Raw genomic sequence first — 21315 nt, forward strand, 5'->3', positions numbered from 1 at the left:
AGGAGCTGCAGTTCTTTGGTATTGGGATCATTACACTAAAGAGGCAGCAAAACAAATGGCAGAAATGCGTTACTTTAAAATGCCCCATTTTCTTCATCCAGAAGTTGTAAAGTTGTTCCTATAGCACGAAATTCCAAAGAAAATGTACAAAAATTATGATGAGATCAAATGAGGGAAAAAGCCAGAATTCACAAGCCAAATACTCAGATACCCTACAATGGCAGGGTGCTCCCAACTTCCTGGAACCAGTATCTGTGTCTTAGGATGACTCTTGGCATGGAGCCTGTGTTGAATCCCTATCTACATAAATACTGCCTTCTTTGCATGCACAACACACCTGTATGAACATCACTTCCAACAATACAAAGTACCTTCTCTTCACTGTGGACATTTGGTGGTATGTAATATTAACATCTTGATACAGAAAGTTAAGCAGTGAAGCCCCTTACGGTTCAAAATACCCCATAAAGTCTACAAACCATTATTGCCATCAAAAATGGACTAAATGAATTAATATTTCAGAAATTCATTAAAAATTAAGAACACTCATTTTTACAACTTCCTAAGTTTAGTAGAGTATGTTCTTTCCCCAAATTGTTTTACATTTAAGAAGGAGATTGCTATTCCCAGGAAAATACTGTTAGCTTTAGAACTGAAACGCAATTTTTTTATGTCTTCTTTCAATAAAATGAATGGCATGTATCTTCTAAAATCTTGTAGTAGGAATTAATCCTACCAGCACCAAGATATGCTACCTCATATTTTGAGTACTATGTATAGTATCGAAAATATTTTATTCGATGGAAGAAAATTTTCATAATTTATTGAAAAGTTCTGGGGCAATCCCTGGAAAATGCTATCTAAACACTGTGATATGGCTGAAGTCTGCAATTCATAAACTTCTGTGATTTGACTCTGAAGAAACCACATCTTTTTAAACCCATTTTCCAGCACTAAAACTTTTAAATTCTTAGCTCTGAGAAAGCCAGCTCTAGATCAAATACTTCTGACAGAACTTCTAATTCTTCATCCCAATGAAGTGACAGTGAAAATAAAAATAACAGGCTAGGAGCCAATCTTACAATCTGATACTCTGCATCCCTCCTCCATGAAACCTCCTATCCAGCACAATCAATACAATTCCAAATGCTGCCTTCTGCTCTAAAGGCCCCTTTTGATTACCTTGTAGCCTCATGAAAAAGACTTCTCCTTAAGGCAGCCCTCTCCTGCCCATTGCCCCTATCTCTTATAACATCTAAAATCCTTCTCGATGTGAATGTCCGTTCCGTAACTACCATTCCCCATTTAGTTCGCATCACCAAACCCAAAAGCAACTTCTGGAGATGGCTGTCGACCCTTATACATTTCTAAAGGTAGGCTGAACAGGCTAAAGGCCAGGCAGAGAACAGGTATGTGCTGGGCATGTATGTGCTGGGTGCCCAAGTCTCGGACTTCTCTATTTACTGAAGAGCGTACCTCAGTGGTACACTAAAGTGCACACATTTGCCCCCCTGCAACTGGAGTCCCCCTTTTTTCATACTCTGTACTGAAAAAACAAACACAGCAGACGGAAAAGCTGAATACACTGCCTGCTAATTACTAGATGACACTGAGGAATGTTGAGCTCATTTCCAGGCAGAAACTGAACTCATAATCTGAAAATCAAATATGGAAGAAGCATTGCCTGTGGTTGCTGCACGGTATCCAGGGTACATTGGTGGGGTTGCGGGGTTCTGCTCTGTTTTTATTGCCCGTTATGCACCCAGACAACAGTTCATTGAAGATCAAGATTGCAGGAGCAAGCACTTACAGAAGTAGCCACAGATGAGATTCTTAGGAGTGGATTAAAAAAAGGAAGGATTCAATGACACTAATCCCACTTTATCCATCAACTATGTGCATATATATATATATAAAATATATAACATTATCTGTATTGTAGAGAGTGCTACTGGAAGAACAAAATATCATCATGTCAGTTAAAGAAAAAGGTACCTGGAAAGAGAATATGCACAAAAACAGTCTTAGGACAATTTCCAATCCTCTGTCTGCAACAGCAGTAAAACCGTCAATTACATTTGTAGACTGAAAAGATACCAACTTGTACAAATTGTTGAGGATCTGAAGTGCTGCTACGTACTTAGCTTGACAAAAGTCTCCAGATGATGAAAACACACTCTAAGGATATAGAGAATTTTGGTCTTCCTATATAATTTTGTCTATCTACATAACTTCGGGTTTTTTTTCACTCTGAATGGCTGCTGTAGTTCCCTCTTTCAACAAAGGAAGGGTACTTCGGAGGGCGGGGGAGGGGGAGTGTTAGGAAATAAATGCCTTTAGAATTCTCAAAGATCAAACTCAAAGTAACTAGCTGTAGCAAAACCCAGCTTGCTCATCTTTTGCCAGACTGAAGGCAACCACAGAAAGAAAACAAGAGAGATTTCTCTCTTTTTTTCCCTCTTCCCTCCCCTTTAGAAGTACTAACAACTTTTCTCTTCTTGCTTAGCCACTAAAGGAGGAAAGTGATAATCCCTTTGAAATTCAGCACTTAACACCTATACGGTAGGTGATAATTGCTGCATTCCAAGAGGATTAGCGCAGTAGAACCCACTTTACAGTGAAGTCAGACCATTCTGAACAGAGTGAAGTTTTGTTAAAACCATGCCTATTCAGGGAAATTTTGAGTTTCCCCCTGATTCTGAGTAGAGAAGGATCTTGTAGCTTCAGACGTCTTTTCGTCATGTCTGCAAAAAACTGCTGAGGAGATCAACTGATGTTTAAAACAGGGTTTCTGTCTTAAATAATAATAATAGAGTATTTCTAAATAACTACAAACTAGTATAATTCTACCAACAGAGCTTGTGAAAAGCGCAGAGTTTATCGTAGCCTAGCTTCTTTTACAGACAACAGAATATTTCATCATCACTAACATTTGGCAGGACTACTGTGAACTAGGTGCTCACAATAAAGCAGTAGTCGGTAATTTTATACTGTACCAGAACCCAGCGGTCTAAGTGACACTGTCAGATCCTGCACAGCTACAGGAGATGCTTTCTATACTGATGTATATGCCATTACCAGGAGAGAAAAAGTCTCCAAGAAGGCAAGAGGCATGAGTGATGAATGCCCGCTCAAAAAAGCAGAATAATTGGGCACTTTTGCTCCGCTCCACCAGCAGAGACTGAGGCTCGACCTCAGCTCCAGGGTTCTTCCAGACAGCGGAGGATGCTCTGTAAGAAGTGGTCTTCCTCCCCCTGAACAAGTCGAGATACACGGGGCGTGTAAGATGGTGCACACCCGCGCCTCGTCTTTCCCTGCCACCAGAACGTGGCTGGGGGGAGCATCCCAAGGCCGAAATCACGCTGCACATTACAGACCAACTACATTCCTTTTGCAACACACAGCAGGCCAGATTGCCAAGGTTCAGTCAAGCAGATTTCCGAGAGAGAGGAGCATGGCTTTCACTGCATTCATACATTTTTCTTTCAAAGACTTTAGTTCTCCCTCCATCAGCGCTGACCCCCCATCCTGCATCCTCCTTTTATGTATAGTGTTAAAACCGCAGTGCAATCCACAGTCGATTTCCCGTGCCAGGCTCGGGACACTGCAGTTAGGATGCAGGCCAGCTTCATGGCAGACAGGACGACGATACACAAATCTGAAGGCGCAGTTCCCCCCTCTCTCGTCACCACCTTCCATTTCTGTCCCCGTTGGCCGTTTGCTTGTAACAGCACAACTGCTGATGAAAACACATGGTGAACTGTTTTCCCAAAACAGATGAAGGCTAACAAAAATAATACTGGAAAAGGAGGGGGGATAAGCAGGCAGCACTTTTAACCTAGATTTGATGCCGTGCAGAAAATGGTCACACACGGTTGTACGCCATAGCTGTAGAGGAATGAGATCACGGTGTCTGGAGGAAACAGAAGAGAGGCAAAATTATCTAAAACAGCCCTGCTATCAAAAAAGGCTGTAAATCAACAGCCTTACTTCTACAGAAAGAATAAAAACAACAGAGATATTTTACCAGATTAAGGAACCATTTATCTGATTCCTTTACCTATCATATTTATGTGATACATTTATTAACACATCACCTACTAATACATGGATTTATTTCATACTTGCTTTTCATTAACTTTCAAGTTGCTGTTCTGTCCTCTCTGTGCATGTATGAATGCTCCAGCTATTGATCTCTGCAGAAGAACAACCCCTTTCGCTATCTCTAGCCAAATGCCATTTATTTGAGAGAAAACAAGTATCGGGAAAGGTTTAATACGTTAAGATTGTTTATCTTTCAAGCTGTTTATGTACAAACATATACATATATCTATTTTTTACTTTTCGATTTGTAAAGTACGCCTCAAGCCTTGTTTCACTGCCACACAGCCACTGTTATCGAAGGGAGGCTAAATTGAGAAAAGCTGGCAGCTGTAAACGTCAAGATTATGCCCTCCTTATTACCGATACTCCTTTCCACAAAGCCCTCAGATCCTCTGATCATCATATATGCCAAGTGAGCACTTAGGAATGATGTCAAAGAAACTACTTAAACATCCAGGCAACTTTTAAAACCAGGCAGCTCTTTAAGTGAAGATAACTCCAAACAGCCAAGTAGATTAAAAATGGTGACTGAAGACAGAATTTTCTCCCAGGCAAATTGCCAATATTTTTTTGAAAGGTAAACTCGAGCTTTTAATTAGCATGAACACTCCTCCCTACAAGCATTGCCACTGCCTGGATCATCTTAAAAAGGAATAAAAATGGCATCCCACAACTGAGCTGTGGAGCTTAGATTTCCAGCAAGCACAACAGAGAAATTACAAACGATTGCCTATGAACAGAGCCATGGAAGTTGAACGTTGGTATAACCAAATGTGAGGAATTTTTTAAAAAGCAAACAGTGCCACAGTCAAGTGAATCTAGAGTGAAGTAGGGGTACAAAAAACACATTTAAGCCTGGCAAATTCTACACTTTTGTAATTGGTGGGGGTTTTTTTAGTTACCCATTCTTCTGGTTCTCTAAATTAAAATCTCTACTAAGAAAGCTAAATCAAGGATGATTAATATCTTCTGATTTAAGTTCCCTTCCTCCCACAGTTCAAAATGAAGTGAAAGTTATCCTCAGCCTGGCCTGTCATGGTGGGCAGTGGTCCAAATCATGAAAACTGGGTCAAGCAGCTTTTAAAGCACATATTATATGCTTTAGCAAGCATAACTGTCTATTTGTTTCTAATACAATACTGTTTCACACTTAAGATTTTGAATAGTAATTTCTCCTTAGAAAATTACTATGCTAATAATGAAAATAATACATATCCGCATCTCTAAAACAATGCCTATAACATGATTGTCTTTTTTTTTTTCCAATTTATATGCCCACTGCACCATTTTATAATTATTAGAAGATACTCCAGGGCATATGTTGTGCTGGTGTAACAGTGACTTCTCTGGTGGCTGAAATCATTCAGCCTGTGGACTTGTGAATCACAAAGCACCCACGGCTCAGCAAATCCTCCTCCGACACATGTCATGTCGTATCTTACTGCTTCAATGCAACCCTTGCACTCCCACCGTATCACCAGTAGCGAAACGCTTACGTAGAGATGGGCCGAGCGCCGCTGACATCACAGCCCCTGGAATGCACCCCTACATCCCTGCTCCCATCCCTGGTCTATTAAAAGCACGAGGCATTTCTCTCTGAGCTTCGGATGAGCGTTTACTTTTGGTACCAAAGCATTCGCTGGGATGCCTGAATTTTGTTCCAGGGGAGCTGTGCGGATTTAGTAATTCCCGGCGGTCTTTTGTAGGTGTTTAAAACCACCTCGAGTTAGCCGAGCGACTGATTTGCATGGCGAGAGTGCCAACGAGCTCCTACATCAAACATTCCTGGGAGGCGCCTGCCCAATAGCAGTGGGTACAACCGGCGCTCTAATCAGTGTTGAAATCATTGGTAGCGCTGTCTATCCACACTATGACAGACAAAAGCTGAGATGTATTAAACATAGCAATCCATCATCCCGCAGATGGGAAGCAGGAGCCAGCAGAGTTCAGAGGGAGCGACTCCCGCTGCTAACAATGGCTGAAGTACTGACAGTTCACTACTCCTTGCTCCTCACCGGGCTCTTCTCCCAGCTTCCCAAGAGCTATAAATGAACAAACAGCCCACTGAAGAAGGATTTAAATGCTGTAGACTTGCTGATAGCTGTTATTCCAACTCAGAATGCCCATAAACAAGCTTAATGAGACATTGTTTCTCTTCTTTAAAAAAAAAAAAAAAAAAGAGGTTATTACATTAAGGAATTGTGAACTCAAATAAATAAGAACCAAAAAAACCCACCAAACTTAAAAACGTTAGGTGTGTAAATCTCATCTGAATATATGAGAAGCTTACGAGCTAAACATCTAGCACTGGCAGCTGGAGACAAGCTACAAACAACAGTGCTCCACATTAAGAAGTAATTTATGTGGAACACATCATTATTTTAACATGAAAGCTACAAAGCTTTAACGGGGAGAGGAATGACAAGCGGACTTTTAAAGAAAAATAAGACCAGAGCACAATAATACTATTTATGAAAGTTGATTTTTCTTTCCTGACTTATTTCTTGTAGGACACATGAGTCACACAATATAGCCAAAGGAAAAACTGCAACTGCTAACACCACATTAGTAAAGTATAAAAGGGAAAGACACTTTTCTTAGCATTTCAGCCTTGTCATTTCCAATTTTCTGCTCTTTGGACATGCTTGTATTCAAATTCTGGAACATCTATTCAGCATATCAATCCTAATTAGACAATCTGGGTCTGGAAAGGATGAGAGCTGGGTCATTTGCATAATTTAATCATAAATACTCAGTGATACATATTTCCAAATGCATTTGTACAATTATCTTTTCATCCTTGGGGCAATGGTATTAATATGATTAGGCAATATTTCTGGAAAAAACAGACAAGTATGCACTCTTTTTAACTGCAGCTTAGGGCGATATGAAAAATTAATTAATTTCTGAAGAAAATCAATTTCTGTACGTGACCACATTAGACATTGCTAAACCAAGACACAGAGTCCTTTCTCAATCAGAACATTTTATCATTCTTTTCCAAATTCTGATTGCTATATGAATGTTTCAATCATGAAATTGTTAGATTATTTAAATTATCTTAATACATAAGCATGGAAAAGTGACTATTTCTTTTTCATGTTACACTGACAGACATGGTCTTTTAAAAAATGTATTGTTTGACCAGTCAATAGGAAACCTTAGCATTTGGTCCGAACTCATCTTATGTGATCTTTTATTAATGCACATTATACCGATTGAATTCAAGGACAGGAGGAAATAATTCAGGCCTGAAAACCACGGCTGAAAAAAAATAGAACCACGCTAACCTAAAGTATTTTAAAATTAATATAAGGTTGCTTCCTTGTTTGTTTTGCTATGAAGAATTAGATAAGGTGTTCCTTCAACAGAAGCATACTCATTACAAAAATGTTGTGACATATGTGGGATCCAGCCAAGCACCCAGGTGGCTAATCTCATTTTTAGAAGAAAGATACTGCTTTGTATGTTAATTGGTGCAAAAAAAAGAATTACATTTATGTTTTTATACATACCGTCTTTATTTCTTCTCAATCAACAGAAAAAGTAGAAATTACTGCATGCAAATACTCAATATTCATTTAATTTGCATGAAGGTGCTTGAACAATTTTTTTTATTCTAACAAGCTCATTTTTCATGCGTTTTGTCTTTCATCCTAATCTAGCATCTGTCATTCCTTTTTGAAGTTATTATCGGCCCAATTCCCTCTTGGACATGGTTGCTGGGTGACCGGTATCTTAGCACCCACTTTGACAGGAACAGATGTGAATCTGATCAAGAGATTTCCCATGAGTACCTGAAATCACAAACAACTTTCAGGAAAAACAAACAGCCTCGCTGTCACCGTCCCTCTCTCGCCCTCCTTCCCTTCCCATCCCTTTCCCCATCGCCCCCCCCCCTCAAAAAAAAAAAAAAAAAAAGAGTACGAAGAAGTTGAGGCAGAGTTACCCGGCGTCATTAAAACTCATTATTATTTGGCAGGTGAGCTCCCCAAATGTCTTTCTAGGTTCTGCCTTCAAACGGCGACTCTCGGCTTTAAGTTTTAATAATTACCCTTTGAATACTTCCAAAGACGACGGTTCATTTCTAAGGTCACCATCTTCTAAACGTTCCCGCATTGAACCTGTTCTCGCCACATGAATGCTCTCATTTGAATCAATGGGATTACTCGTGTAAGCAAATTTCACATGCATACAAGCACTCACCAGTTGTTTCATAAACACCTAACTCACATTTTGATTACAAATAATGTTCTTTGATCGTTGCCACACTCGGTTGCCAGTATCTGCGAAACTCCAGCTTCTGAAAAATCTTGCTAGGTATGCCATGTGGGTACCAATACTGACAATATTTACGCATAATTTTATTCCTATAAATTGTCTGAGACGCTATAGGCAACAGAACTCCTTACACAAACCAAAGTTTAATTTTATTCCTATAAATTGTCTAACTGAGACGCTATAGGCAACAGGACTCCTTACACAAACCAGTTTCCCTGCTGATTGTAGGATTAAGACTTTTACATGTAACCCAATATCACAGTGACTATATTCTTTGCTGCTCATGCGATATGGAAAAACAAGAAGGAACCTGGAAATTACAGCTATCTGCCTCTGAAGTAAACTTAGAACCATACAAAGCATAGGTGAAAATTTCCAAATATGAGTGAATTTCTCAAAAAAAAAAAAAAGTATCTAACAAACTGTTTCATTCTAGTCTGCCTCCTCGCTGAGGCTATGCTGAGGCATAATCAATGCCTGGTATTTGCACGTTAGTGTTTAGTGGAGGAGTAATCAACAAAACTCAGTCTTACGTTCTAACAGCAACTTCTTTTATCTACATACGGATACCAGCCCCGGAAAAGAGGGGATTAAAGGAGGTGGAGGTAATCCACTCTTTCAAGTATGTAACAAAAACACAAATACCTTCTTCCCATCTAGCATCTCTGCCACAAGAATCTCATCCCACACCAAACGCCAAAGCAAAGCTTACTTCTTATCGCTTGCGTTCCCAGGCCCACTACCCTAAACACAGTCTTACTTAGCGAAGAGAAAGGAAACACTTGTGATCCAAAGACTGAAAATTTGATTGTAAGTATGTGAACTTACAAGGCTGCATGTAGCAGTAACACTGGGTAAATTTGCTTCAACATGCTGTCAACCAGCCTTTCACTTTTGTCTCTTCGCTATGCTACTCTACAGCATGTTCCCAGCCCCATAGCCTCAGGGCTCTTGTCCCTACTGCTGCTGCTAGGATTAGCAACTGCTGCTTCCAACCAAGAATCCTCTGTATTTGAAGTTTTCACAGCATCTGATAAAATGGGGCTTCCATGACGAATTATAAATTTTCATTTTCTTCAAAATCCAGAGAGCTGTGGGAGGGGAAGAAAATAAACTGGAGGGGAGCAAAAGGAAAGGGAGAGTTTGGATTTTCAGAGATCTGAATTTGTTCCTTCATTCTGAGTTGTTGTTTTATGATTAAGCAGATAACAAAGGAATTTTTCCTCTCTAGTTCAGATGCAAAGAAAATTTAAGACAAACATTTCAATCACAATGAAGCATTCACAGCCACTACAGCTGATCTTGAAGATTTCCCTTATTTACCACCAAAAATCAGAAAGCAGCCAAAACGATTTATTGATAAGCCAAAAGCCTTAGACTAGTCTGATCTAAACTTCTTCTGGATACAGTAAAACTAATGCTTATTCTACCCAACTTATGATCTACAGTATTACAAAGAAAAAAAGCCAAGCAAGTAAGTGCTTAAGAAAAATATTTAAGCCCCTGAATGCAACCAGACCTCTACCTTCCACTAAAAACCGCTTGGGAAACAAAACAATTCTCTGCGTCTTGGAAAAAATAACCCCCTCTATCCACCCAGGACATGAGCGTCACACAGAAGGCAAACCTGTTGATGGCACTAACAAAAACTAAATCGCTAAAAGCATAAGGCTGACATAGAGAAAGACAAAAAAAGAGTTTAGGGATCAATATGACCATTTTTTTGAGGTAAATTAGAAAGGGATATTATGCACACACTTATAATTAATACATAATGGTGACAAGTAGTCACCATTTAGGAGACTTGCCCTTCCATCTGCCAGTCAAAGGAAGCGCAGGCCATGATCACAGGCCTATGATGATGCCTCGCGAAACAGTATGCACATCCAGACCGGCAAAGGCATGAACAGCTTAATACAAACTGTACGGAAAAATTCACTGGTGTGAAAAGCAAGCAAACAGAGCAAATAAATACCTCCTTACTTGTTGTGACACACCATTATTCCCATCTCTCCCCTTCCAATCTTTTCTGCCGAAGCCAAAAAAGTGACTACAAACTCAGGAGTAGGTGACAGTGGGAGCAGTAATTCCTCACAAAAGCCTCCTCTGCCACATCTACGTTAAAGAGTAGAAAGTCTAGAGCCAAGGATCATCAGCCGAGCTGTTCAGTTGATCTAAAGTGTTAAGATGGTGTATAAAGAGAAAAACAATTTATACTAGATAGGCAGCATCCAAATCTGTCACTCATTCACTAGAAACAGGTAGACTTCTGCCGGCATTTAATGCCAATTTCAGCACTGAAAATGTCCTTCAAGGATGGGAAAGATTGCCTCAGAACAGGAAATGGTTTCCACGAGAAGGCAAACGCAAAGCCTGGAAGGTTTGCAGAGCCTCTGTGGGATAGCAATTGCTGAGGCAAACTTAAGGGGAAAATAACACTCACTTAGTTTGTTAAATAAATCAAAATGCAAGCTAATTCTAATTTTAATGTAACCCTAGAAGCATATAGTTCCAGACACTCAAATGAACTAAGGAACCCTTCCCTGTCCTTAGGGCCCACTGTTTCAACTCGGCTGGCACACACCAACCTGGCACTGGCAGATACACTCAGACACCCCAAGTACCTCATCACCTCGCCAGAGAGGGGTACGCACTCTACTGTGGGATATTTCGGCTTCTAGCTCAAACCGAACTACTGGAAGAGGAAAGCCATGGTAGCACCTACTCATTACTTTCACTGGTTCCCAGAGGAGATCTGAACGCAGGTTTCCCAACTCCCAAATTTTCAGTCTATTTGAGGGAAGGAGAAAAGTCATTTTGGCAGAGTCTCGGTGGATTCTTGTAAACTGTCTCACTGGGCAACCCCTTCGGAACACCAAGCCACTGCGTCCCACGTCCCCCCACGTCCCAGGTGAGCAGCCTAATGACCCACCTGAGAGTCACTCTCTTCTCTATAGCACGTACAACGTGTACTGACTATGGCCACTGCCTACTCTATGTTTGCATTTCACATGCAGGAAAACAAAGCCCAAGTCACTAAACGCAGAGGAGAGTTCGCGGTTTGAGGATTTAGCCCATACTGAGCAAATCCTATAATTTAAACTTTTTGCAGCTTAATTATATTGAGAAAGCATTAGACATTTTAAAGAATTAGAACACTGAACTGTTAAATATTAGGCACATGACCCATACCTAACGTAAAGTAAGTTTCTAAAAATGTCCTCAGAAAAATTTAGTAGAAAAACAGGTGTGGAAGAGAATTTAAATGTGACCCATAAGGCCCCAGTATTTAGAAATGAATTGGGATCAGTTCATTCCTTTCCCATGGGGTAACTTGTATAAATGTAATTCTATGGTTTCATAAAACCAGGTCAAGATTCTGTCCCTTGAGGTCCTTTGGCAATTTGAAGCATGGCAGCACTTTTTCCTGGCTACAAGTTCAAATCTGCATGCGTTCTGGATTTGTGAAAGGAAACAATCAGCCGAGCTGAAAAGACAGACCCATCCTGATTACAGCACACCTTCCACACTGAAAACCACTTACGGGGGTGAAACACGATTTCACAAAACAGTATTTAGAACCAGTTGGCTCTGTTCATTTAAGCTGATGAAAATGCCTGTGTTTTTCACCTCTATAAAATAAATATTTTTCTTTCATCAGCTGGCGCACCAAATAAAAGAGCAGACGACTTTATCACGTAACAATGCCAGCAGTTTTAACTGACGACATCCTTCTCCTTTAATGTCAAAATGTTTTAGTCATGTAGTCATACTTTGGAATATTTGTGAATACATGTATGCCTCACAATGCATTTCATAACTATTATTTTATTACCTCTCATGATTTCATTGTATCATCCCTAATTTCAGTAATAAAACATGTGAAATAAGATGCAATGAGACAAAATCATACAGGGGGGTCACCAGAAAAGACAAAACCTGTCCTTGGCAGACCCACACCAGCAAAGGCTGAGCAGCAGAAAACTAATTCTGCGGAGGCTTCACTCCTCCAGGAACAGCCTGAAATCACTGTGTTTAACATCGCGTCCCATGCACTGTGTCCCAGGGTCTGAACTTCATTGCAATGAGGCCAGAGTGATGATGGGCTGAGTCAGACCACTCAACTGAGCGACACAAACCCCCCCGTACGGGACAATACTCCTTCTGGGTCTACTGAAGCTTCCTCAGCCTATGTAACGTGTATACTGGCCAGCTCCAGGCAAACATCTCCTAATGCATGCCTGAAGTCCACACGCAGGCCAAAGGCCCAGAAGGCACCAAGGGCTGCCCCAGCCCAGACCACAGGCAGACTGAGCTCTGCAGGGACCTCTCCACAGGGGAGCTTTTAACAACAGATTCGAAGAGCGGAGGAAGCGTAACACACAAAAAAATTCAGTGTCTTTACACAAAATACTTCCTCAGCGTGGGTAAACCTGAGCTCTATACTATGGAGGTGCGCTGCTGCTTCTGAAGACAAATTCCACCCTTCCCTCCACTCTACTGGGATGATGCCAGAGAGGCTCTGAAGGGTAAAATCTGTTGAAATTTTATTAATTCTTAGCCACATCCCACCTGTTGTACCTTCAGGTGGCCTCAAGCCAATCCAACAGCTGTGGCTATACCCAAACATCTCGACTGAAAACCTCACTGATGCCCTCATAGAAATGTTATGACTCCTTCCTTGCACAATTTCCATATGTGCTCCTGAAACAGCTACATGCTGTTAACTTAGTGCTTCTAATACATGTTCCTCATAACTTCTCAAAAAAGTACTTTATATATAGCTATACTTTAAACTGTAAATTACTGTAGCAGAAGCTTCATTTTCTACTACGATCTTTATTTTTAACGAACTATTTCAGGAGCAAATTAATTTTGAAGGGGAATAAGTAGAATCGTAAGCCACTTACAATACCAAATAATGTAAGACAAAATAACTTATTAGCATTTCATGTTTATTTTTTAAGCTGGCCTGTTAAAAGCTAAGAATATAACCTTAACAATAACAAAAAAAGAGCAACTAATCCTGCTTCAATTCAGAACAACAAGTACAACAATTATAATTGCAACAGAATTGTGGCATTAGTCTTGAGGGGTAGATACAGACACAAAGAAATAACAAACTCCTACATATCATCTAAATGGTAAGAGCTGTTCCAACAAGCTAAGGGGAAAATATATATTAAAAACAATAGAGAACATATGGCTTTTAATTCGTATCAGTCCTTATTATACACTTAATACCACCTGAAGTATTTTCCCCCCCCTTTTTTTTTTTCTTTCAAGCAGAAATTTAAGCAAACAGAAAGCAACTGGAAAATGGTTTCACTTCCTTCCCACCAAACTATCGGTGAGTGTCGGAACTAGAATGTGAAAAGTGACAGCCATGGCACACATCTTGGAAGTGCCCAATCCCTTCGCAAAGACATAGGCTGCTTCTCTTCTACAAGAATGGATATAAAAAAATCCCAGCAGAGGGGTGCAAAGTCAGGGGTTATACCAAATTCCAATACTCATTCCTGCCAAGAGGTTGTCCTCATTTCCTACAATTAATTAATACGCAGTAAGACAATACTCACTAAAACGTTAAAAAATGCATCATGAATCCATTTTATGCAACAAGTGTTAATTCACAGGACACAAAATCTAAAGTATTTTTTCAGCATTTTCAAACTGTCCCTACAAATGCAAGGAAATATACAGCAAGACAGCTTCCTAGCGAAGATGTCAACTGATTCTTTTATAGAACTTCCAAATATATTTTGCATATGCTTGGTTTAAAACATGTATGTAGGCTATTGAAAGCAACAGGATTATCCACATTCTTAAAGTGAAGCATATGGTTTAAAACCACAGCATTTTTATTTTAATGTAAATAGCTAAGCCCTACAGGTGACCTTCTCCAACAAAGATACGTTTTTTACAGCAGATCAGGAGACTGAAAACAAATTACATACTTTGTAAGGACAGATAACACTGGCATCTATTCAAACATGATATAAAACCAATTAAAATATTAAGTTTATACTTTTACTACATTTGGAAAAGTGTAATTCAAAAATAATAGCATTAGTAATAGCTTTTAAAGAATGCTCAAACTATTAACAAGCCCTAACTAGATTTATCACCAATATAAATGTAATGCATTGTTTGTGTATCTTTAAAAACATAGTACCTATAACCTGAAAGCTGCTTTTTCTGTCCCCTATATAAAATCATGATCTAGCTCTGTATTTTTAAAAAAATCATTAATAAGTATGAGAACATGAAACCAAGGTTACAAAGGATGTAATTAAATAGTAACAATTATATGTTACTTGTTCCCTTTATAGTTGGGACTTACACAAATACTTTCTTTCTGATCCCTTAATAAAGCAAAGCATTTCCCAAAAGTAAGATTTAAAAATAATTTCTATCATACAGCAATTTGTAAATATAATCATATTCTGAAAGACACATCCTGAACAACAGCTTTTGGTCCAAATGTAAAACACCTATTATCTGTTCTCAGTATGGTATTGTTAACAAGTGCTCTAACATGAATGCATAATCCAGAGTTACGGACTTCATTCATGACATCATACTGTTACAAATATATTTTTGCTGTCAACTATGTTTGCAGTAGTCCAGTTCCAATTCCATTCTGTAACTCTGTCCTTTTGTCAGCCAGGTAGTCTGTATGCACACCTATGTATGGCCCTCTCAGTCACAGAATCTAAGGAACAAATTCAACATAAAAAATAAATGTCTTAAGAGTTAAGGTGCATTTTTTTTCAGTATTTTTAGTAACACATAAAAATTATAACGTGAATACGAAAACTAGTCTGAAAGCTCAGTTTGAACCCGAGCTCGTTTTGGATCAAAAGGAATCTAGGCAGGATTCAGCCATTTGGTTAATTTAGAGAATACTTCTATAAATTCTAAGGATGAATAAAATTTCACGACCAACACATCCTCTTATTTTCATGCAAAAAGTACATCCAGTTAGTGTGGCGAGGTGCACTGGGAAATCTTGACCGCACCTGCTCCGCTGTTTCTGGGCTATGGCTAATTTCATCCTTCCACCAGACACAGAATCCCCCCGTTTGATATTGCTAACAGAAACTGTGTTTCTGTTTTCATACTGAAATAACTTTCTTCTTCATGAGGAAGATGCAAAGTATATGGGATGCAAATAAAGTATCCACAGTAAATTAGTTTTGGAGTGAACAGGGTACCTGTAAAGAGAATAATGAACTGAAAGTTATGTAGGCGTTACCCATGCGAGTATTCTCAGGGGTGCACAATAAAAACTTCAGATTGTTTTATTGCATCAAAGGCATAATATTAAGAATATTAAAAAACAGGTTTAGACTCCTTTAGAAAGTTTCTGTTTATTCCTCATAAACTGTTTGGATACACAGGATTTACAGGATCTTTCCACACAATTCTGCAAATTGTATTGTATATATTCATACACCTGCCGCAGGAGGGTGTTGACTCTACATGCAATTGTCACAAAACATCGTTTAAAGCAATGTGAACTGAAATACGCTGTGTGATCCATTTCCTCAATCACAACTCATGCAAGCAGCTTCATTAGTTTTGGTGAATGTATCCTGGTCTGCTGCTCAGGGTCCTTTCAGCCCCACAGCCCATCTCTAAAAGAGACCAATGGAAATTCACAGAAGAAAATCAAGTATACAGTGTTTATGGAGTTATCCTTCCCCGGTGTAGTTTCCCAGCTCATCATTATCAGTGATTTAGATCAAAGAATTAAAAATTGGGACGTAATTGTACGGTCAAAAGCTGATCCTTCCTCTCACAAAATTCAGTGACAGCATTTTTCTACTTTATGGTATGGAAAATACGCTGCTACATTTTTTCTTTTTCTTCCATTAAAAAAAAAAAAGTTGAAAATAGTTCACAGTTGTTCACAGTTAATGCTAAAACTCCATATTTAATAGATTACACTTCAATATTCTGCACTGCTTATGAAATATCAGCACTTGTTAGCAGATGCCCCCGGCTGAGCACCGTACCAGATAAATAAGCAGAACATAGTGGGTTAAGGATAAAGTTACTCCTCAAAGCAACCTGGATTTTACCCCTTCAAGTCACAGGGATACCTCAGTTCTAAATATAAAGATTTTCGGTTTATGTTTCAGGATTTTTGAAAATAATTTAAATGATAATGGAAAAAGAAAAATTCTTCCTTAATGCACGCTGGAGAAATTATCTATCTATGAATTAACTCTCTGGATCATAATAGCTTTTTGCAGATGACTCTTCAGCTCTATCATTTAAATATGTATTTAGGCAACTAAAAATTTACTGTCAATTCACATTATGTCAGTCCACATTATGGCGCTGTTACAGTATGCACATTTAAAGATTATTGAAAAAATTGCTGTTCATGTGCAGTATATAATTTGCAAAAGGTTAATATCTATTTTAAAACAATGAATGGAATTAACTTGTAATGCAAAGCAGATGCCCCAAACGCTATTTTTAAAACAAAACATATTTAACTCGTAAAAGAACAAAGAGGATCCTAAATCCAGTCCTGTTGCTTAAAAACAGACAGGCATCGTGGTTGTTTTGGACTCTCGGTTCACCGGCTCATACCATTTTGATAAAACTCGGTAGTTTCTGGCTGCTCCCTCTGCTATCTGGCAGCCAGAAATGAATTTTTACAGCTGAACTTGTAAAGCTCTTCCACGAAGAGGCAATGCGGGCAACGCTGAGAGAGGTTTACCTGTACCAGACCAGCAGAGATTGCAGAAATAATTTAATAGATCTACGATATAGTTTGAAAGGAAAATATTAAAATTCTGTCCAGCGTATGACAATTCTCTGCTTCATACGCAATTCACTTTAGATGATGGATCGCAGTGATAGGCAAAAACAGCCGGCTGGAACGATCTAGTAACAGGAGAAAAGAGAAGAAATACTAAATGGCAATCAAACAAAACTATCATTTCCAACAAACATTCAGAACGGACTCCAGGTGAGAAGATCTGAGGCAGGCAAGCAGTAAGTAAGATGAGCTGAAGCGCGTGTCGGCTGGCGTCGCGGAGGCGTCGAACGGGCGCATGGGAGCAGCGGCCCCCCGAGCGCCGGCCCAGGGGGGGCTGCCTCCAGCACCCCCGGCGGGACCAGCAGCGCCGGGCATCCCCAAAAGGAGCAGAGGCCTAAAACCGAACTCAGCATCCGAACAGGGACAGCAGTGGTTTGCGGAAATGACAAAGCCATTCACTGCACTTCCACGCAGCCCGTTCTCGCAAGTAAAAGTTGATGCAAAACAGACAACAAAACTGTGCATTTTTATACAAACTACAGCTACCAGTAAAAAGATTCCTAAAAAAAAGAAAAAAAACCAAAACAAAAACTTTACCAATATGCATAGCTATAAGATAAAGGAGGGGTTAATCAGGTTGAATACTTCAGGAAAACCACATGAAGCAATCAGGAAGAAACGTCCCTCTGTCCACCACGAGCAGCCCCTCGCATCCCTGCACAGGAACAGCAAGGGCACGACGGGCGACCAACGCTGGCCGGGGAGAAGCGTTCCCTTCTTCGACTACCAGGTACTGGGCTGCTGCCAGGGACCAAGTACCAGATCAAAGGGATAAACAGTCTGTTCTGTTGTAATAAGTATGGTGCAAAGAGCTACTATTTTATAATATTTACCAATAAAATAAATGCCGTGAGATGGATATTAAAGTTCTGTTACTGCGAGCGGCTGAAGTCTGTTAGGTTTTTTTCAGTCTGAGGAAGCCACCTCCAAGCCTTTTACTCCTTCTTTATAGTTACTACAATTTATCCTCTGGCCTTCCAGAAGTCGTCTTTGCTTGTAAAACCTACCATATTTCTGCTGATTATATTTTAGTAATCTGTGGCAAGAAGGAAGGTCATCAATATAAACCACAGATACTACATATTTGACATTCCTTCCTGCTGCACTTGCTGACCCGTTCATTTCACATATCTATGATCTGTACTAAGCTATTTGAGTGAGATACTCCTTTAATTAACACAAACAAAAAAAAACTAAGCAAGCGTGCAGTATTCAGTAAACAAGCACATGCTAGGTCCACCTCATTTGAGAGGAGCAGAAGCTAGCAAAGAGGGACTGAATAACTGTCATGTAAGGCAGGCTTTGAAGGGAGTTGTTTCATGTTCGGCATCTTTCCCCTTTTTACTCAAAAATCAATTAGGTTGTTCTCCAAAATTTGTAAATAGCTTCCAAACGGTGCAAATAATTCCCCGCTTTAAGTACAAAATGTCAATGAACTCATTCAAAATCATCTTCAGATGTCAGAAAAGATTAACATATCCTGGCCACATGAGGGAGGTCAGAAGAAGGAACACGCTTTTAGTCTTTACTCGGGTGGGCACGGTCCAAAGTCAGCCTAGGTCTATGGGAAAACTCCACGAAGGGACCCAGCATGGTAAAATTCCACGACGAGTGCTCAAAACACAAGAGACCAGAAACAATCTGGGATCAATGGCTTCCAGGCCATTAATCCTGGGCAGGTGACATCCAGCGCACAGTTCGCTACTCTCTTTCACGCACACATTCGCGAAACCTGACTCAATTGGCATCCAGTGGCTTTAAATACTTTCCACGTTTTGCCTTTATCCTTCCCCTATTTGTTTGGCATATGGCCTTCTAGCATCCCATTAATGTCAAACCGTTTAATCGGAATGTAAGCTAAATGCACACTTTGCTATTTCCTGGATTTCTCTTTGGCGACCAGTGCTTTTTATGAGGAAAATAAAAGCAAAGGTCAGTATGACCAGAAAAGAAAAGTCATCTTCCATAACGGAAGCTTCTTTTTCCAGCGAACTGATACAGAAGCCTAATTTAGAAAAAGGTCCTTTAGTACCATGTTATTATTAGTAGTATCACAAATAAACACAGAAACCAATTCACTTTACAGACCTCCACATTAAGCATTCAATAGAAAATCCCTTGGTGTTTTATTGATTTTTGTTTTATTGATTTTTTTAAATAGCAATATCACAGTTAAAATGTATCATTTTGGCGAAACACGTCTAAAACTTTTCCATCTCGGAATAAGTTATTATAAATTATTTCCACAGCAACTGGCAACTAAGGATTCAATCCATTTAAAGAACAACGAAGTAATGGCTTTATCTGGATGCCTTTTTTTGATTAAATAACGTATTAACCTTGATGAAGCTTTCCAAAAAGGGATTAGCGTATTCGAGTGCATCAGCTGATTATGAGACGAATATAACAGTGATAAGATGCTGGTTCGAAATTTTTGAATCTGATGAGTATAAGAATTTAGCCGCTAGGACAGAGTTGGCTCTTGCAGCTTCCATCTCGACAGTTCAGTGTCAACCCAGGCTACAAAAAGACATCACCCAGCTGAAGTACGCAGTAACTGAGAGTCTGGAAAGGTCGCTTAAATCACTAAACCCAGCAGATCAAAATACCCTGCGCAATTACTGTAACGTCAGAAATAATTAAAAAGAATTAATTTCTAAGGAAAGAAGAATCAGAACGACATGTGTTGGAGGGGAAACACAGAAAGTAAATACAGTTTTATCTTCTGATGAGATCATCCGTTTTGACCAGAACTCACTGACCCACTTTGCTTTATGCGTCTACACCGTAATAATACATTTTGCATACCTATTGTATATCCTTTCCATTAAGTTATTTGCTTAATGGATGTATAAATAGGTCTACTACAATTACGCTTTCGAAGGGTCAAATCCTATCCACTTCTGAACCCACTGCTGTAATTTCTACTACGCTGGATGGCAATGCAGCAGACCTCAGGAACAGCTGAAACGCGGCCGATTCCACGCTGTTGACATAATCAACCCACGCCACAACCAGGCTGCCAAACCCTTTAACGGCCCTGCCAAGTCCAGGGATCGGTGTCGCCGTACTCCCCCCCCCCCCCCCCAAAAAAAAAAGTTTCTCTATTTTTTCAATTTCACGTGTTCAAATTACAATTCACACAGTACGACCGTAGGAGAATAAAACTTCCATCAGTTTATTTTCAGGACCGAATCCCAGAGTTGTTACAAGTTACATGTCACACACACACACACACACACACAAAAAGTCTAAGAGCAGCTATTAATATTCATGTTGATTCCACACGAAACAACAGCGGAGCTACCCCAGCAGCTACAGTTATGTCAGCGCCTGGAAGTTATTCCAGGCTGTTTTGTCCCGCTGCCCTGAACACTCAGGAACCCCGACACCCCATCCAGCCACCGCAGAGCCAGTGCCCTGCTTCGCCGTGCTCAGCAGTCCCAGCGACCCTCGGCTAACTCGGGCCGGGGGGGGGGAGGAGGAGGGGACGGCGCCCCCCCACACACACACACACACACACACCCCGGGGAGGGGAAGGAGCGCGGCACCGCACGGGGTTAATTTAATTCCCCACGTGTTGGCTGCTGCCGCCGCTGCCGCTCGGAGTCTGACAATGGGAAAGCGAAACGAGCCCGGGCTGTTTGTTTGCTGACACTGAAAGCAGCGTCAGGACTTTGCCTGCGAGCCTCCGCTCGGGGGGAACAACCGGAGCTCCCCCCCCCCCGAGGCCGGGGGAGCCCCCCGGGAACCGAGGCGCTTCCGAGCGTTCTGATCTCGGGGTCACGGCAGTTACGCGACCCTCCCCCCCCGCACCGAGCAGACTGAGCCCGGTAACCCACAGACGGGGAGAACCCGGCCCCGCGCCTCCGCCCGCGGCTGCGAAGCGGGCTGCTCTTGGAGCAGGAATTTCCTCTTTTGCCAGCTCTGCCCACCCCCCCCCCCTCCCCGGAGCACCCCTCGCCAAGTCTGGGGCTTCGTCTCTCCTCGGCCCGCGGGGTGAGCGGCCCGGGGGGCGCGGCGGTACGCGGAGCGCTGCCCTCCCGCCCCCGCCGCCATCCCCGCCGTTCTCCGGCGAGGCCGAGCCCCCC

At 40.7% G+C, this 21315-nt stretch overlaps 1 protein-coding gene across 6 annotated transcripts in view; it reads right to left on the reverse strand.

Moving 5' to 3' along the window:
* Positions 1 to 21315, reverse strand: part of DACH1 (dachshund family transcription factor 1) — a 370281-nt gene that overhangs the window by 347033 nt on the left and 1933 nt on the right. The window lies entirely within an intron of this gene.

The sequence above is a fragment of the Opisthocomus hoazin genome, chromosome 1 (assembly GCF_030867145.1).
Source record: "Opisthocomus hoazin isolate bOpiHoa1 chromosome 1, bOpiHoa1.hap1, whole genome shotgun sequence".
Taxonomy (NCBI): Eukaryota; Metazoa; Chordata; class Aves; order Opisthocomiformes; family Opisthocomidae; genus Opisthocomus; species Opisthocomus hoazin.